Genomic DNA, 12,975 nt, shown 5'->3' with positions numbered 1-12,975 from the left:
GGTGCACAGATGCTGTGCTAATGGGGGCCAACTAAATACCTGTAAATAATTATGGCCCAAATTCTGCCCTTATTTGAACTATATGCATTCCCATTCAGGATAATGAGTATGAATGGGATGTGTTTAAAGTCAGAATCTGGCCATGTAATATATAGGCGTATAAGCTGAAAACTGTAAGCAATCAGTACAGTCTGTTTTACCAGTCAGTAATAATATAGAGCTTGATTCTGATCTTGCCAGTGTAAATTAGGAGTAACTTCACTGACCTCAGTGGAGTTACAATGGAGCAAACAGGAACAGAATCAAGCCCCAAAATGTTTCCGATGACAACTGGAAAAATGTTTATAGTAAACTTTATGTCAGAATCATGTTTGTTTCTCTTTTATTAAAACAACAAAATAAAACAAACCTCTTTTCATTTAATTATACGTAGCTGAACAGACATGCATAATTTTCTGCCCTTATTTTAGACTGGAATTTACAATTTTGATCTTTTAGGTTTTCTTGGGTCAGTGGTTATACCTGTCTGACAGAAACAAAGTGTCAAGTTCTATTTTAGATTGTCATGCTAAATATTACCAAGGAAAAATGTCTTCACAGAAGAACCTTGCAATGTTTGGTTCATCCTTATAATTCTGATATTTGACAGATGTATATAAAATATGTATTTCTTCCTTAAAGGAAATATTGGGCCTAAGTTATACCTGGGTTTCAAACACATAGTTCAGGACCATCACTTTTTTTTTCTTACAGTAGCACTGTAAGTTCTGAGTGAGATTTTCACAAGTGCTCTGCACTCTCTTCCCACTAATATGTCAGTGGAAGAAGAGTAAGACCAACACCGAATGCTTATGAAAATTCCACTGTCCTACCACTGGACAGAATTCTAGTCTGTACTTTTTACCACTGATAAATATCTCATTGGAGCTATTCATGCATTGAAGAGGCACTGTTGTTTTTTTTCTAATACCATTCCAGATTCAACTGTCTTTTGGCCTGACTGTTGTTGACTTGTGACTTTACCTTCTATGCAGAGAGAGCTGTTTTTACTCCTGTCAATACACTGATTTTTGTAAGCGCCTTCAAAATGAGAGCTCAATACTCGTACTTAACTGAAAATTCTGAATATCTTGAGTTTTTTCTTACAAAACACAAAATCCAGAAATAAAACATGAATTTTCTTTGTTAAAGTTCTGTATCATGTTTACATGCCCATGTAGCTGAGGGCAGGGCAGAACCCTTCATTTCTTTTCTTTTTATCTATATGGAAATCAAGCTTCCTTCCATCAATCCTGATAAAAATTACTTCTCTACTGGCTTGTGTATATATCTTACTGACTTCTTCTAGAGTGTAGTTGGCCTGTGCTCCTGTGTAACAGAGCCCCCTCACCTAGTGGAGTTTAACCCATTGGGTAGCTAAAACTGACATTCTTCTTACCTTACCAGCTGCTCTTGTGCATGCCAAGGACTGTCTGCCAGAATCTGAAGTAGTATATATATGGTATTTCTAGCCTAATCTCATAAGAGGGACAATAGGTAGATAGTCCATTTGTAGAGTTTAAACATATGGCATTCTTTAATCCAGGAAGTACAATTGTACAGTTAACATTTAAACTAGAGAAAGTGAACAGGGATTCTATTGCTTGCTTGCATTCCTACTAGAAAATATTGCTACTAGAAAAATCTGTTATTCCTTTCACGACTCTTACACTGTTCCTTAAAATAGGCTTTCATATTATGCTCAGAGTAGGATACTGAGATGTAGTGCACTCTTCACCATCTCTGTTGTGCTCTCTGTTACACCAACTTAGTTGTATGTAATTATCCTGAGAAAATGGGTCACTTCACACATCCAAAGGCTAGAAGTCAATTTCACACACTTCCCTATTTGAAACTCAGTAGAGTACTATCCATAACAAAAGAACAGATAGTCATAAGGAAGATGATGATTGTAAGGAACAAGGTATCCTGGAGGTTTGTGCTCAAGTTCTTGACTTTAAATTCTGTTTCTGCCTTTTGAACTCTCTCTGCATGTGTAGCTAAAGTTCTTGGCCCCAGTTCTCTGCTACTTCATTCATCTGGGGGGGGGGGGACACAAAGGTGGTTTAAAACAGTCTTTATGTTCTTTGTGTTCTCAGACAATCAAGGCAACTACATGGATTTAGGGTGCTCTAATTTATGCTCTGGCTGCAGCAGCCTTTTTACTGCTATGTAGCAGCGGAGAATAGTTTTAGTGCAGTGCACACCAGCCGTGCCCTCTCCATTCTCTGCACCAGCTGAGGAAACCTCTTACATGGGATTATCCCCTGGAGGCCAGTTCTGTACCCTTAGTAGTTCCTTTATTCCACAATTATGTTACAACAGCGATTTGGACCCCTTGACTTTAGGTCTTGTTACGTCTTTTGAGAGGAGAGTCCTGTCTGTCTCTCTCTCTCTTGGCATGATCTGACCTCCAGCTGTTGACTTGCATTTCTGTTACTTCTAAATAAAGCTTCTTGATTTATGTGGTACATTAACCTGAGCACTGATGTTTGTGCTGTAGGATGTGCCTTTGTGTGCTACTGCCTTCTACTGATGTGTGATTAATCTATATTAGTTCCCTCTGCTAGTTCTCTTTAGTGGAATTCATTTGTGATTTCATCAGATACAGGCAAGTAGGCATCCAGACTTGCCTGTAACAATAATACTTTTTAGATAGTCTTACAAAACATGGAAGAAATCACAAGGACACTTTGAGTCCATCATTACTGGTAAATTCAACAAGCACTCAATTATAAAATGACATTAAATATATATTAAGGAATAAAGCCCGTTAAATCCCAAAATCACAAATATAATTTTATTATTTTCAGGGTCCCTCAAGAGGGATGCCCACTGACTTTCTGAAGATGTTCTGAGTGACTGTAAATCATCTTTAAGGGAAGAGAAGTTTCTGAATCAAATACATTGAGGTACCTTTATATTCACCTATACATACTGTAGAGCGGGGTTTTCAACCTTTTCATACAGGGGACACCTTCCCATCTATCCCAGACCCCCCTCACATTTAGCAATATGGGACGTGCAGGCTGGTCCTGACCCCCATGAGGGTCACAAACCACAAGTTGAGATTCCTCACTGTAGAGTAATTGATTTTCAAATTGAAATGTATTGTATTCATTGATTTTAATGTATAGTTTAGTTTTGGATCCAAGAGAGAGAGAGACATAGGAATATTGCCATCTTGTTGAATGTATTAATGCAAGTAACTCCCTTTCATGCCAGTGGGAATTATGTATGAAAATCAGAATAAGTATATACCTTTTGTACTTGAAATAAGCCTTGACAATGATCCTTGGAGCAAGATAGGGAGAAGTAGTATAGTAGCTGACATCTTAATTTGCACTGAATCTTTTCTTGATTTTTACTATTTTGGGTATGAAAATTAAACATTTTGGGCCAAATTATTCTTCATTTACACAGTGGCAACCCCACTGACACAAAGAGAGTTGAAAATATGACACGTATTTATTGGATTCTGTAAAGATACATATTTAACTAAATGCCCCAGAGAAAAAACGCTTTTTCTGTAGCTAACAGGTTTCAAGTGGTATTAAAAGAAGCTAAACTCTGTCGTAGAGCACTGAATGTGAAAGTTGTAAACAAGTGGGTAAAAACTCTGATTGGATACACCCCAAACTTAGACTTTAGTCTTTTGCTGGTGATGTGATTTGCCCAACACATGTTGAAGTCAGTTACTGATGAGTCATGCAGACGTATACTTGCAAAAAATGCGGAACGTTTTAAAAAATAAAAAACATACTGAATAGCCAGAAGAAAGTGCAGTCATACTTTCTCTTAATCCTCCAAAGAGCTAAGGACTGCAAACCTGAGGAGACAAGGCTGCATACCAAATGGCATCAGTAACTCAATCTGTTACCCATTCACTTACACATATAGCCCAATGAGGCTGTCTGTTCGCAGGACAGAAGTCAGGCATGATTTCTAAGAATGCGTTCGTAAATGTTTCAAGTGAGTTTTTTCTTTTTCTGTAACAAAGCTTTCCATTCAACATGAACCAGCATAACAGATATTTTAGTAATGCAACTTCATGTTTTTTATAAAAACAAATTGTTTCCGGCATACCTTTCGGGAAGTAATTAACTTCACTGGATAACTGCATGGTCTTATTACTATTACCCTTGTCCAGTCCAGCCCATTACCTCATATTATTTGCAATCATCACTTATTCAATCTAGTCTTAAATTGGATTGTAAACTCTTTGGGGTTGGACCCGAGGTTTTCCAATGTTTATGTATAATTCCCAGCACAGTGGGATCCCAGTCATGATTGTGGTCCCTGGAAGTTACCTTAATATGGAAGATAAATAATAATAATCATAATTATGTATTGAGATTTAGATTTAAATATGTAAACATATTCTTTATAGAAAGGATGATATACTACTATAATATGGATTCACAGGGAAAGCATTTTTGTTTTTTGAATTTTTTTAAATCATCATTAGCAATGGAACTTCAGAGTAACTCTTCAAATCACCATTTAAATGTAGTTGGCTCTCAAACCCCAAATATGTATATTTTTGTTTTAACACTGAAATCATTAAGTATCTAGTACCCGCATGTCTGAGTTTTGGCTTCCATTAAAAAATTTGGGCCAAGTTTTTTGACAAATAAACTGTAGACTAAATTAGGCTAGTAAATTATAAAAACTTTTATCCTGTATCTTCACTTTTTTCCCATGCACAACATATTTTTATGAATGATTTTATGATGAGACACTGTTACTCTTCCTACTGAAAAGATGAGGGCACCATGTGTGGTATCCATTACTTCAAAGAAACTAACCATAATGGGAAGAGAAAAAATATATATGAATTGCCCTGGTTTCTTTTTCCTGATGAAATGTCTCCCTTTGTATTCATAACAGTAAGATAGCCATATTGCTTTGTGTTACCTATTTGACAGGCAGCATTGCAGCATGATGTTGGTTGGGGGGGAATGGAGAAAAACAATGAAAATGATTTTTTTAAAAGAATGAATTAGCCTAGCTTCTAATATATAAAGACCAATTCTCCCCTATCTTCATAGTATGTATGTCAAACTTACTAGCTGTGTGGCTTAACTTTCAAAGGGCCAAATGAATTTTGAAAACAGGTAAGTTTTGCAGCAGATCATAAACATATGAGTTATTAAATCATGCATGCTTTAAGAATAGAAATTCAGACTTAAGCAGATGTTTAGAGAAACATCCAGAAGTAGTTGTGCCAATGGTCAGTTGTAGCTGAAAGTATGCATTAACCTCAACAAACAATAAGCAATTTGTCCATGTACAGTGCTCAATGTTAAAAAGGTGTAACTTACCGACATCTACCTCAGGGGTCGGCAGCCTTTCAGAAGTGGTGTGCTGAGTCTTCATTTATTCACTCTGATTTAAGGTTTCGCATGCCAGTCATACATTTTAACATTTTAAGAAGGTCTCTCTAAGTCTATAATATATAACTAAACTATTGTTGTATGTAAAGTAAATAAGGTTTTTAAAGTGTTTAAGAAGCTTCATTTAAAATTAAATTAAAATGCAGAGCCCCCCAGACCGGTGGCCAAGACCCGGGCAGTGTGAGTGCCACTGAAAATCAGCTCGTGTGCTGCTTTTGGCACCCGTGCCATAGGTTGCCTATCCCGATCTACCTTCTTGAGGTATCGAGTTACTGCCATACTTCCCTATATTTTGTCTTGTCTTAGCTGCCAGGAATGGTTTGTAGAATGCAAGATCTTCAGAGCTGGAACCATATTTTCTTTTATGTTTCTGCAGCACCTAGCACATTGTGGGCTCTATCAAAAACAAAGTAATATTCGTGTTAACTGTATTAATAAATGGTGTTTTCCATGATGATTCCTATAGTTATTAAAGGCAAATCCCAGCATTAATTTTGTACAGCATTGCCAGTACAACAGCATATTCTTGAGGATATATTGGAGTACTGAAACTTATAAGTATTAAGAATAAAGTTAGTTAAAGCACTGGGCAGGGATGAGTTACATCTATACTTCATATTGGGTATTAGGAATAAAACAGCTGTGCCGTTATGATTTTTAAAACATCTTTTGATGCAAGAGTGCCAAGTAACTAGAAATTAGTGAATTTAGTTACAGCTGTTAAAAAGAAAGGTTATAAGAAACAGGTTAAAATTAGACCTGTAAATATAACATTTTACAGTATGTTAGCAAAAAAAGAGAGAGAAATTATGTTTATGGTTGGCAGAAGGATGCTTTTGGAAAATTACAACTTAAAAAGTATGAGTCAGCAAGGATTTGTGAAAGAGTAAATCATGTCATGAAAATGTGATTACTTGTAAAATAAAATAAAATTCAGTCTTCATAAAGGAAAAATTTGAAATTTAATGTATCCAGATTTTAAGAAAGCTTTTGCTAAAGTTTCACACAACGGATTCTTGTAGAAGTTCTTTGCTCTTTGGAATCTGATGAGTAGTAGAGTCTTTTAGTTTTCTGTATTGGAACCATTACTCTTTAACATTTTAATTATTGATTTAGGTAAAGTTACAACATGTAGGATCATAAATATTGCAAAAGATACTCAACAAGGGAGGGTGGTTAACCTGCAGCAGGATGTCGGGGTTTTACAGTGTAATCTTGATAGACTGGGTGCCTGGGCTGAGAAGTAGAATATGAAATGTAATGGATACACATGTTCAGTGATGCTCTTCAGTAGGAATATCCCACAAATTAAGCATTGTTTTAAATAAAAATTGAATTAGTTCATAGGGAAGAGGAAAGAGAGCTGTGTGTATTTATTGTTAGGGTCAGCATTAAAATTCCCAGTCCAACATGTAGCAGCAGTAAAGAAGACTAAATTATCCAGATGAACATCTAATATAAGTACAAACCTATTGTGTCATCACTGTATAAAGTAACTGTTAAGCCAGATTTCCCAGTTTTGGTCATCTAATTTGAAAGCAAGTATGTAAATGATTGGGAATACACTTAAGATGATAAAATAGAATGGAGGGGCTTACAGTGAGAGAGGCTGCTAAAGCTGGCAATAGTGGGTCTCTAAAGAAGACCACTGAGAAATGTGTATCAAAGTGAAGGGTGACACTCTGGTCTATAATGAAAATGTGGGTAAGCCTCCAGTTGCATAGGTATTCAGTAGAAGGGCTACACCTTAACTGCTTGAGAGATGGAGGGATGAGAATGTCTTTGGGAGACAGTTGGGAAGTCTTTCTATTTATTGTCTGGTCATATTAATTCATTTGATGTTTTTGTTGTAAATTTCTCCTTGAAAGTCTCAAAAATGAATCTTCAGGAGGAGAACTTGCTGATTCAGCTCTCATCCTACAAATAATTATGCACATGCTTAACTTTATGTATGTGAGTTGTCCCACTAAACTCAATGGCACAAGCCATCTCTAAAGGTAATCATGCATAAATGTATGCAGAATCAGATTCCATTGCTGGAAATAGCTGATAACCCTTTATGAGGCTCAGAGGGAATTTCTCCTGCTTTTTCCCTAGTTTGGATATGGGAGGTGGGAGGGAATGGGAGACAGAGGTGGCAGTGGTTGGTTTGTTTCTGTAGAAGTGTTTTTATCCTCTTCTAGCATTTTTTTATCTTACAAATTTTTAAAAATAAATAGCATAGGGATGGCAGAGTTACCATCAAACTATTTCACTCATAGCAGTGTTTATAGACATGTAGGCAGATGGGATTATTTTGTCCACCTAATCCAACTCTAAAAGTCTGACCTAAATTCCTCTGGGTGGAATAGATGTGTAGTGGGCAAAATACTTATGGGCAGGTAGGCCAAGTATCTTAATTCCAGGCAAAGTATAGTGACATTTACTTTGGTATACCAAATTTGTTATTTCTAATTATAGGTATTCAGTAGAGTTTCAAGTGTCGTTCTTGCCAAAATATTTATTCCCCCCTAAACTATGTGAATAGATAATCCTTGCATTTCTTTAGAAAATATACCTGGAAGTTTTGTTTAATTATTCATCTCTGTTGTCTCATTCCTGCAAAGGAACAGTCAATGTAGATGCAGTAGATGCCCAGGGCACCAGCGTTAGAGGATTTTGCCTTGCAATACCTTGGAAGGGGACAGCACTCATGCCTTGTGGTTATAGCTACTCTCCTGGCTATATGAGATGGCACCATCCCAGCCCCCTGTTTCTTCTTACTACCCATGGCTGCAGTCAGAGCTCTGTGTGGTTCTTAACCTCACAATTCCTCAAAATCCTCTAACGTGTTGTTCTAGTTGTATATTGTTAGTTAATACACTTAGTATTAGCTTAGTTAAGTGTTTTTTCCTGGGGATGCCCCCACCATGGTTTAAACATTGTCTGTCGTATGGAGTGGGCTATCCCCAACAATGACCTTCACACAAGCTGCTTACTCTTCTTAAGTGAGGCCCACATCAAAGACCAATGTTTGATTTGCAAATCATTTACAAAACAGCAGACTAAGGTGGCTAGAGACCTTTGCCTGAATCAGCAACAGGAGGTACCAAGGCCTACGTCGAATCGGAGGTCACTCTCAACCTCATTGGGTGGTGTTGGCTTATGCTATGCAGCTACCGCCACCTCTTCAAAGAGAAACAGAAGGCGCTTTCTTTTGAGTGCGCCAAACAAAAGTTCTCATAAGACCAATCATGACCACTCCAGGCCTTGTGGAGGCTCTTCCTCTTCAAGAAAAAGTATGGCTGCTGCCATCACACGGAACGGAGCAGGTCCTTCCAACTGCTCCTCAGTACCGCATAGGGATGCCGAGAGACCCCATACTATTGATTCCTGTTCTTGCTCCGGGGTATCTGTTGAGTCCAGCGCTGACAAGGGCGATATTGGCACCAATGTCAGTGGCACATGAGACAACAGTGGCCCTTCTCTGTCTTGCCGTCCCAAGCTCTGCTTTGATTCGGGACTTTGTCAGGGCTATGGTATCCACAGCCTCACTGTCTAGACAGGCCAATGAACTTTTAAGTCTATTGGCATCACATCCTGCTGTTCCCTTGCCAGAGACTGTGGAAGTGAGCCTGGTGCCAGGACTGGCATAATGGATCTCCTTGGCAGCGGGAAACTCCTTGGCACTGCTGCATTCTGCATTCTGTTACTGTGGCAGCACTCCCCATCTTCCACCTCAGCACCAGTGGTGGCTTTGGTACCACTGCTGACTTTGGTACCAACAGAACACTGAAGTCAATTGAGGGGTACCACTTCCACAGTCTGCAACAGTTCCTCCCAAAATTTGTGTCTAAAGTGGTATCTCAATTTCATTTGAACCAGGCAGGGTATTTGCATGTTTTTTTTTCCTATGCTGCTTTCACCCCTGGAGGAGCAGTGCCTTCACACATTAGACATTGGATGAAGTCTGACCTTCTACCTGGACAGGACTAAGCCCTTTTGGGCCTCACTTCATCTATGTTTGTCATATGCAGATCATATGAAGGGACAGGCAATCTTCTCACAGACTTCTCTAAGTGGTTAATTTCTTGCATCAAAACTACCTACAAAACAGCTTCACCTATGCCCCCTCAATGGCTGTGAGTCCATTCTATAAGAGAACAAGCTGCCGACAATGACAGTTTTAAATGATGTCTCAACATTGGACATTTGCAGGCCTGCCACATGGTTGTTTATACACAGGGGTGAAAGTAGAAATAGAGACTTACCAGTATAGAGCTGGGTTGGGGCTGACTCTGGCCCCCAGAAGGGGCAGGGCCTTGTGCGGAAGGGTCGGGGATGGGGTGGTCAGAGCCAGCCCCAGCCTGCCGTGTACCAGGAAGTGCCCTCCCCCTCTCTCTCCCCCGCTGGGGTAGCAATGGCAGATGGGGGCTCCGGCAGCAGTAAAGGGCCTAGGGCTCAGCCGCTGGTAAGGCCCTGGCCCTTTAAATAGCCGCTGGAGCCTGCCGGAGCCCTGGGGTAACAGCGGCAGCTGGGGGCTCTGGCAGCAGTCTAAAGGGCCGGGGCCATAGAGGCAACAGGAGCCCTGGGCCCTTTAAATAGCCCCCGGAGCCCCGTCGCTACTCCAGGGCTCTGGGGGCTATTTAAAGGGCCCAGGACTTCTCTGCTTCTACCACCCCGGCCCTTTAAATAGCCCCCAAAGCCCTGCGGCAGCAGTGGTGCAGTTCTGGCAGCTATTTAAAGGCCCAGGACAGTAGAGGCAGCAGGAGCCATGGCCCTTTAAATAACCCCCAGAGCCCCACCGCTACTCCAGGGCTCTGGCTGCAATTTAAAGTCTCGGGGCTCCAGCTGCTGCTGGGAGCCCCAGGCCCTTTAAATTGCCACCTGGGGAAGCCGGGCCGCCCAGTACGGCACACCAGCTCTTACCGGTACACCGTGCTGGAGCGTACCAGTTTACTTTCACCTCTGTTGATACATATGATTATGAATTATTGTGCTATTACCGAGGTGTCCAGAGCAAATGCAAATTTTGAGAAGGTGGTCCTGTAGTCCTTATTTAGATAGATTCTGAGCCCCACCTCCTATTGGTACTGCTTGTGAGTCACCTAAGTGGCTGCATCTACTTGAAGAAGAAGAAACGGTTACTTACTTTAACTATGGTTCTTCACAAGTCAAAACACCCAGACTGTCAGTGGGATATAAGAATTTTGGTTGTTTGTTGAGAATTGTCACTTGTATTAACTGGAGAGCTCACTTATATGCAAGTCCAAAACACAGTATTCTATATAAAAGAAACAGTTAACCGTGGGACTTCAAGATGTGATGCGGATATGTATTCCATGACCCAACTTCCATCCCATCTGCGCTGGAGTCTAGTCTCGAGGCATTCAATGTAAAGGAATTGATGGGGGTCAGGGCAGCACTGCCTCATATTACTGGGGGTGGAGGGGGGAGGGACGATGGCCATGAGGTGCAAACCCCCCAACAGCCCTCCAGGTACTGCCAGGCTAAATTCTCCAGCTCCAGTGCACTGGATGCTCACACACCGATGCGGAATACACGTCTGCGTCACATCTCGAAGTCCCACAGTTAACTGTTTCTTTATATAGAATACTGTGTTCTGGACTTGCGTATAAGTGACTTGTAAAGATCCAATCACTTTATAGAAAGAAAAGAAAGAAATAGACTTTATGTTTTGCAACTAGTCATAAATATATACATTAAGTTATGCAGACCTGCAGTCAGTTGCTAGGACTAGGTCCACAGAGTGGAAATGCCCCATCATATACTCTCCTGGCTCTGGCCTTACACATTTATGTTATATGTAAACCAAGTCAGATTTTTGCTCTTGTATCACTTGTACATTGTACATGCATTTAGCTGTAAGTAGAAGGTACATGTGAACATGGGTAAATACCGAGGGCATGTTTTTCAGAGACACTGAGCAACTACAAGTCCATTTGGAGTTAACAGGAGAAGTGGATGCTCAGCCCACCTGAAGATCAGTCCCTTAATAGCCATTTCCCCCTGTACTAGTCCTAGGGCACGTTTATAGTATTACACAGAAATTTGTGCAGTAAAAGGAGACTAGGGCCATATAACAGCTTGCAAGCTTGTGCTAAACTCCTGGCAATGCCAAAGGGAGTTCTGTGTGTAGGTCTGGTTTGTCTTATTTAGATGCCTATGCTATGGTCTTCACTGTGGTATCAGCCGAGTAACGTATACTCCCATTAATGTGCAATGACTTGTGGTACTTGCAGAATAGCAACAAAAAAGTGGAATAAAGTAAACATATTAACACCTTCAGAAAAACACATGCTCCTTTGTCAAACAAATATTTTTAAATCATTTCCCCTCATTTAAATAACTAACATTTGTTTACACAAACACACACACAGCAAAAAAGGAGTGAGGTGTTAGGTGTGGGGGGAATGAATATTTTAAAACAGAAATCATTTGATTAAATAAAATAACAAATCTTCCTTTCAAGTGTTTGTTTATGGACATTATTTTGCTTTTCCCAGTTGAAAGAACTCTGCATCATATTGAGAGATTGTTTCGTGATGAGGGTGTCTATCTGAGAGATGGCAGAAACACAAAGTGGTGTGTGGCACATTGCAAGGAAAATCATTTCCAATTATATAGTTGTATTTATTTATTTCCTAATGAACAGTAAATGCTGTAACCATGTAAACCCATTGTCTTGCCTTGAGTTTCAACCATGTTTTACTGTCCACTAACATACAAACAAGTAAACTGCAGCCTGCCATGTCTTTATTGTATCACTCTTCAGTAAGTTTTATATACTGTTTCCTTTCATAATTTGAGACATAATGATTTTTGTTATAAATTTCTTCATAAATATTCTTACTGATGGCTGATACATTTATTTAAGCATCAGTGGGCAAATAAAGTTATCCACAGGTGACTAACAACCTTGAATAAATACCATTTCACTCAGCAGCTATCCATAGTACCTTTGCAATGCAATTATATGCTGGGACCTATTATCCCAATTAATGGACTGTTTTATATTCACTGTGCACTATACTTGAAACAGTTTAGAGGCCTGGCCTTCACATAGCCACAGGCAAAGAAGAAATTTATAACAAATAACCAAGAAAAGGCTTTCATTTACTTTCCAAGATATGTAGCATGTAATTATACTTTAAGCATAACTAGCCAGGCCTCAGAAATGCCCTTTGATTTAAGTCATAATAAAACTATGTATTAATACCATGATAAATATAGCTTTCTAAATTCCCAAGCTATTGTGGGTAACTACAGCTATCAGCTCTCTGCATCATCTTTTCTGTAATTATTTTGCCAAAGGTTAACCTCGATGAATATAATAAATATCACTTTCCAGTTTCTCAGCCTATAAAGTGAATGCGCACCAGTTCCTGGGGATCTTGCATTTTGCTGGATGGGTGAACAAATAAGACAGTCTGCTAAGTAGTACACAACCCCTTGTTGTGTTGCTGCTTCGTAAAATGTCAGCCCTGGGCTATGTTTTACAGCTATGGAATTTGACCACTTGAGTTTAACTTTACTCCCT

The 12,975-nt window shown here is 39.5% G+C and overlaps 1 protein-coding gene across 8 annotated transcripts in view; it reads left to right on the top strand.

Moving 5' to 3' along the window:
* Positions 1-12,975, top strand: part of TENM1 (teneurin transmembrane protein 1) — a 1,412,425-nt gene that overhangs the window by 799,757 nt on the left and 599,693 nt on the right. Inside the window, exon 1 of one of the 8 annotated variants that reach the window (XM_050964452.1) lies at positions 2,854-2,951. The exons of the other annotated variants lie outside the window; for them this stretch is intronic. The gene's annotated coding sequence lies outside the window, so the exon portion shown is untranslated. Of the gene's footprint in view, positions 1-2,853; positions 2,952-12,975 lie in introns of those variants that run through there. 8 annotated transcript variants of the gene reach the window in all.

The sequence above is a fragment of the Gopherus flavomarginatus genome, chromosome 8 (genome assembly GCF_025201925.1).
Source record: "Gopherus flavomarginatus isolate rGopFla2 chromosome 8, rGopFla2.mat.asm, whole genome shotgun sequence".
Taxonomy (NCBI): Eukaryota; Metazoa; Chordata; order Testudines; family Testudinidae; genus Gopherus; species Gopherus flavomarginatus.
Note: the sequence above shows the minus strand (reverse complement) of the source record. Positions and strands in the feature narration are given on the sequence as shown.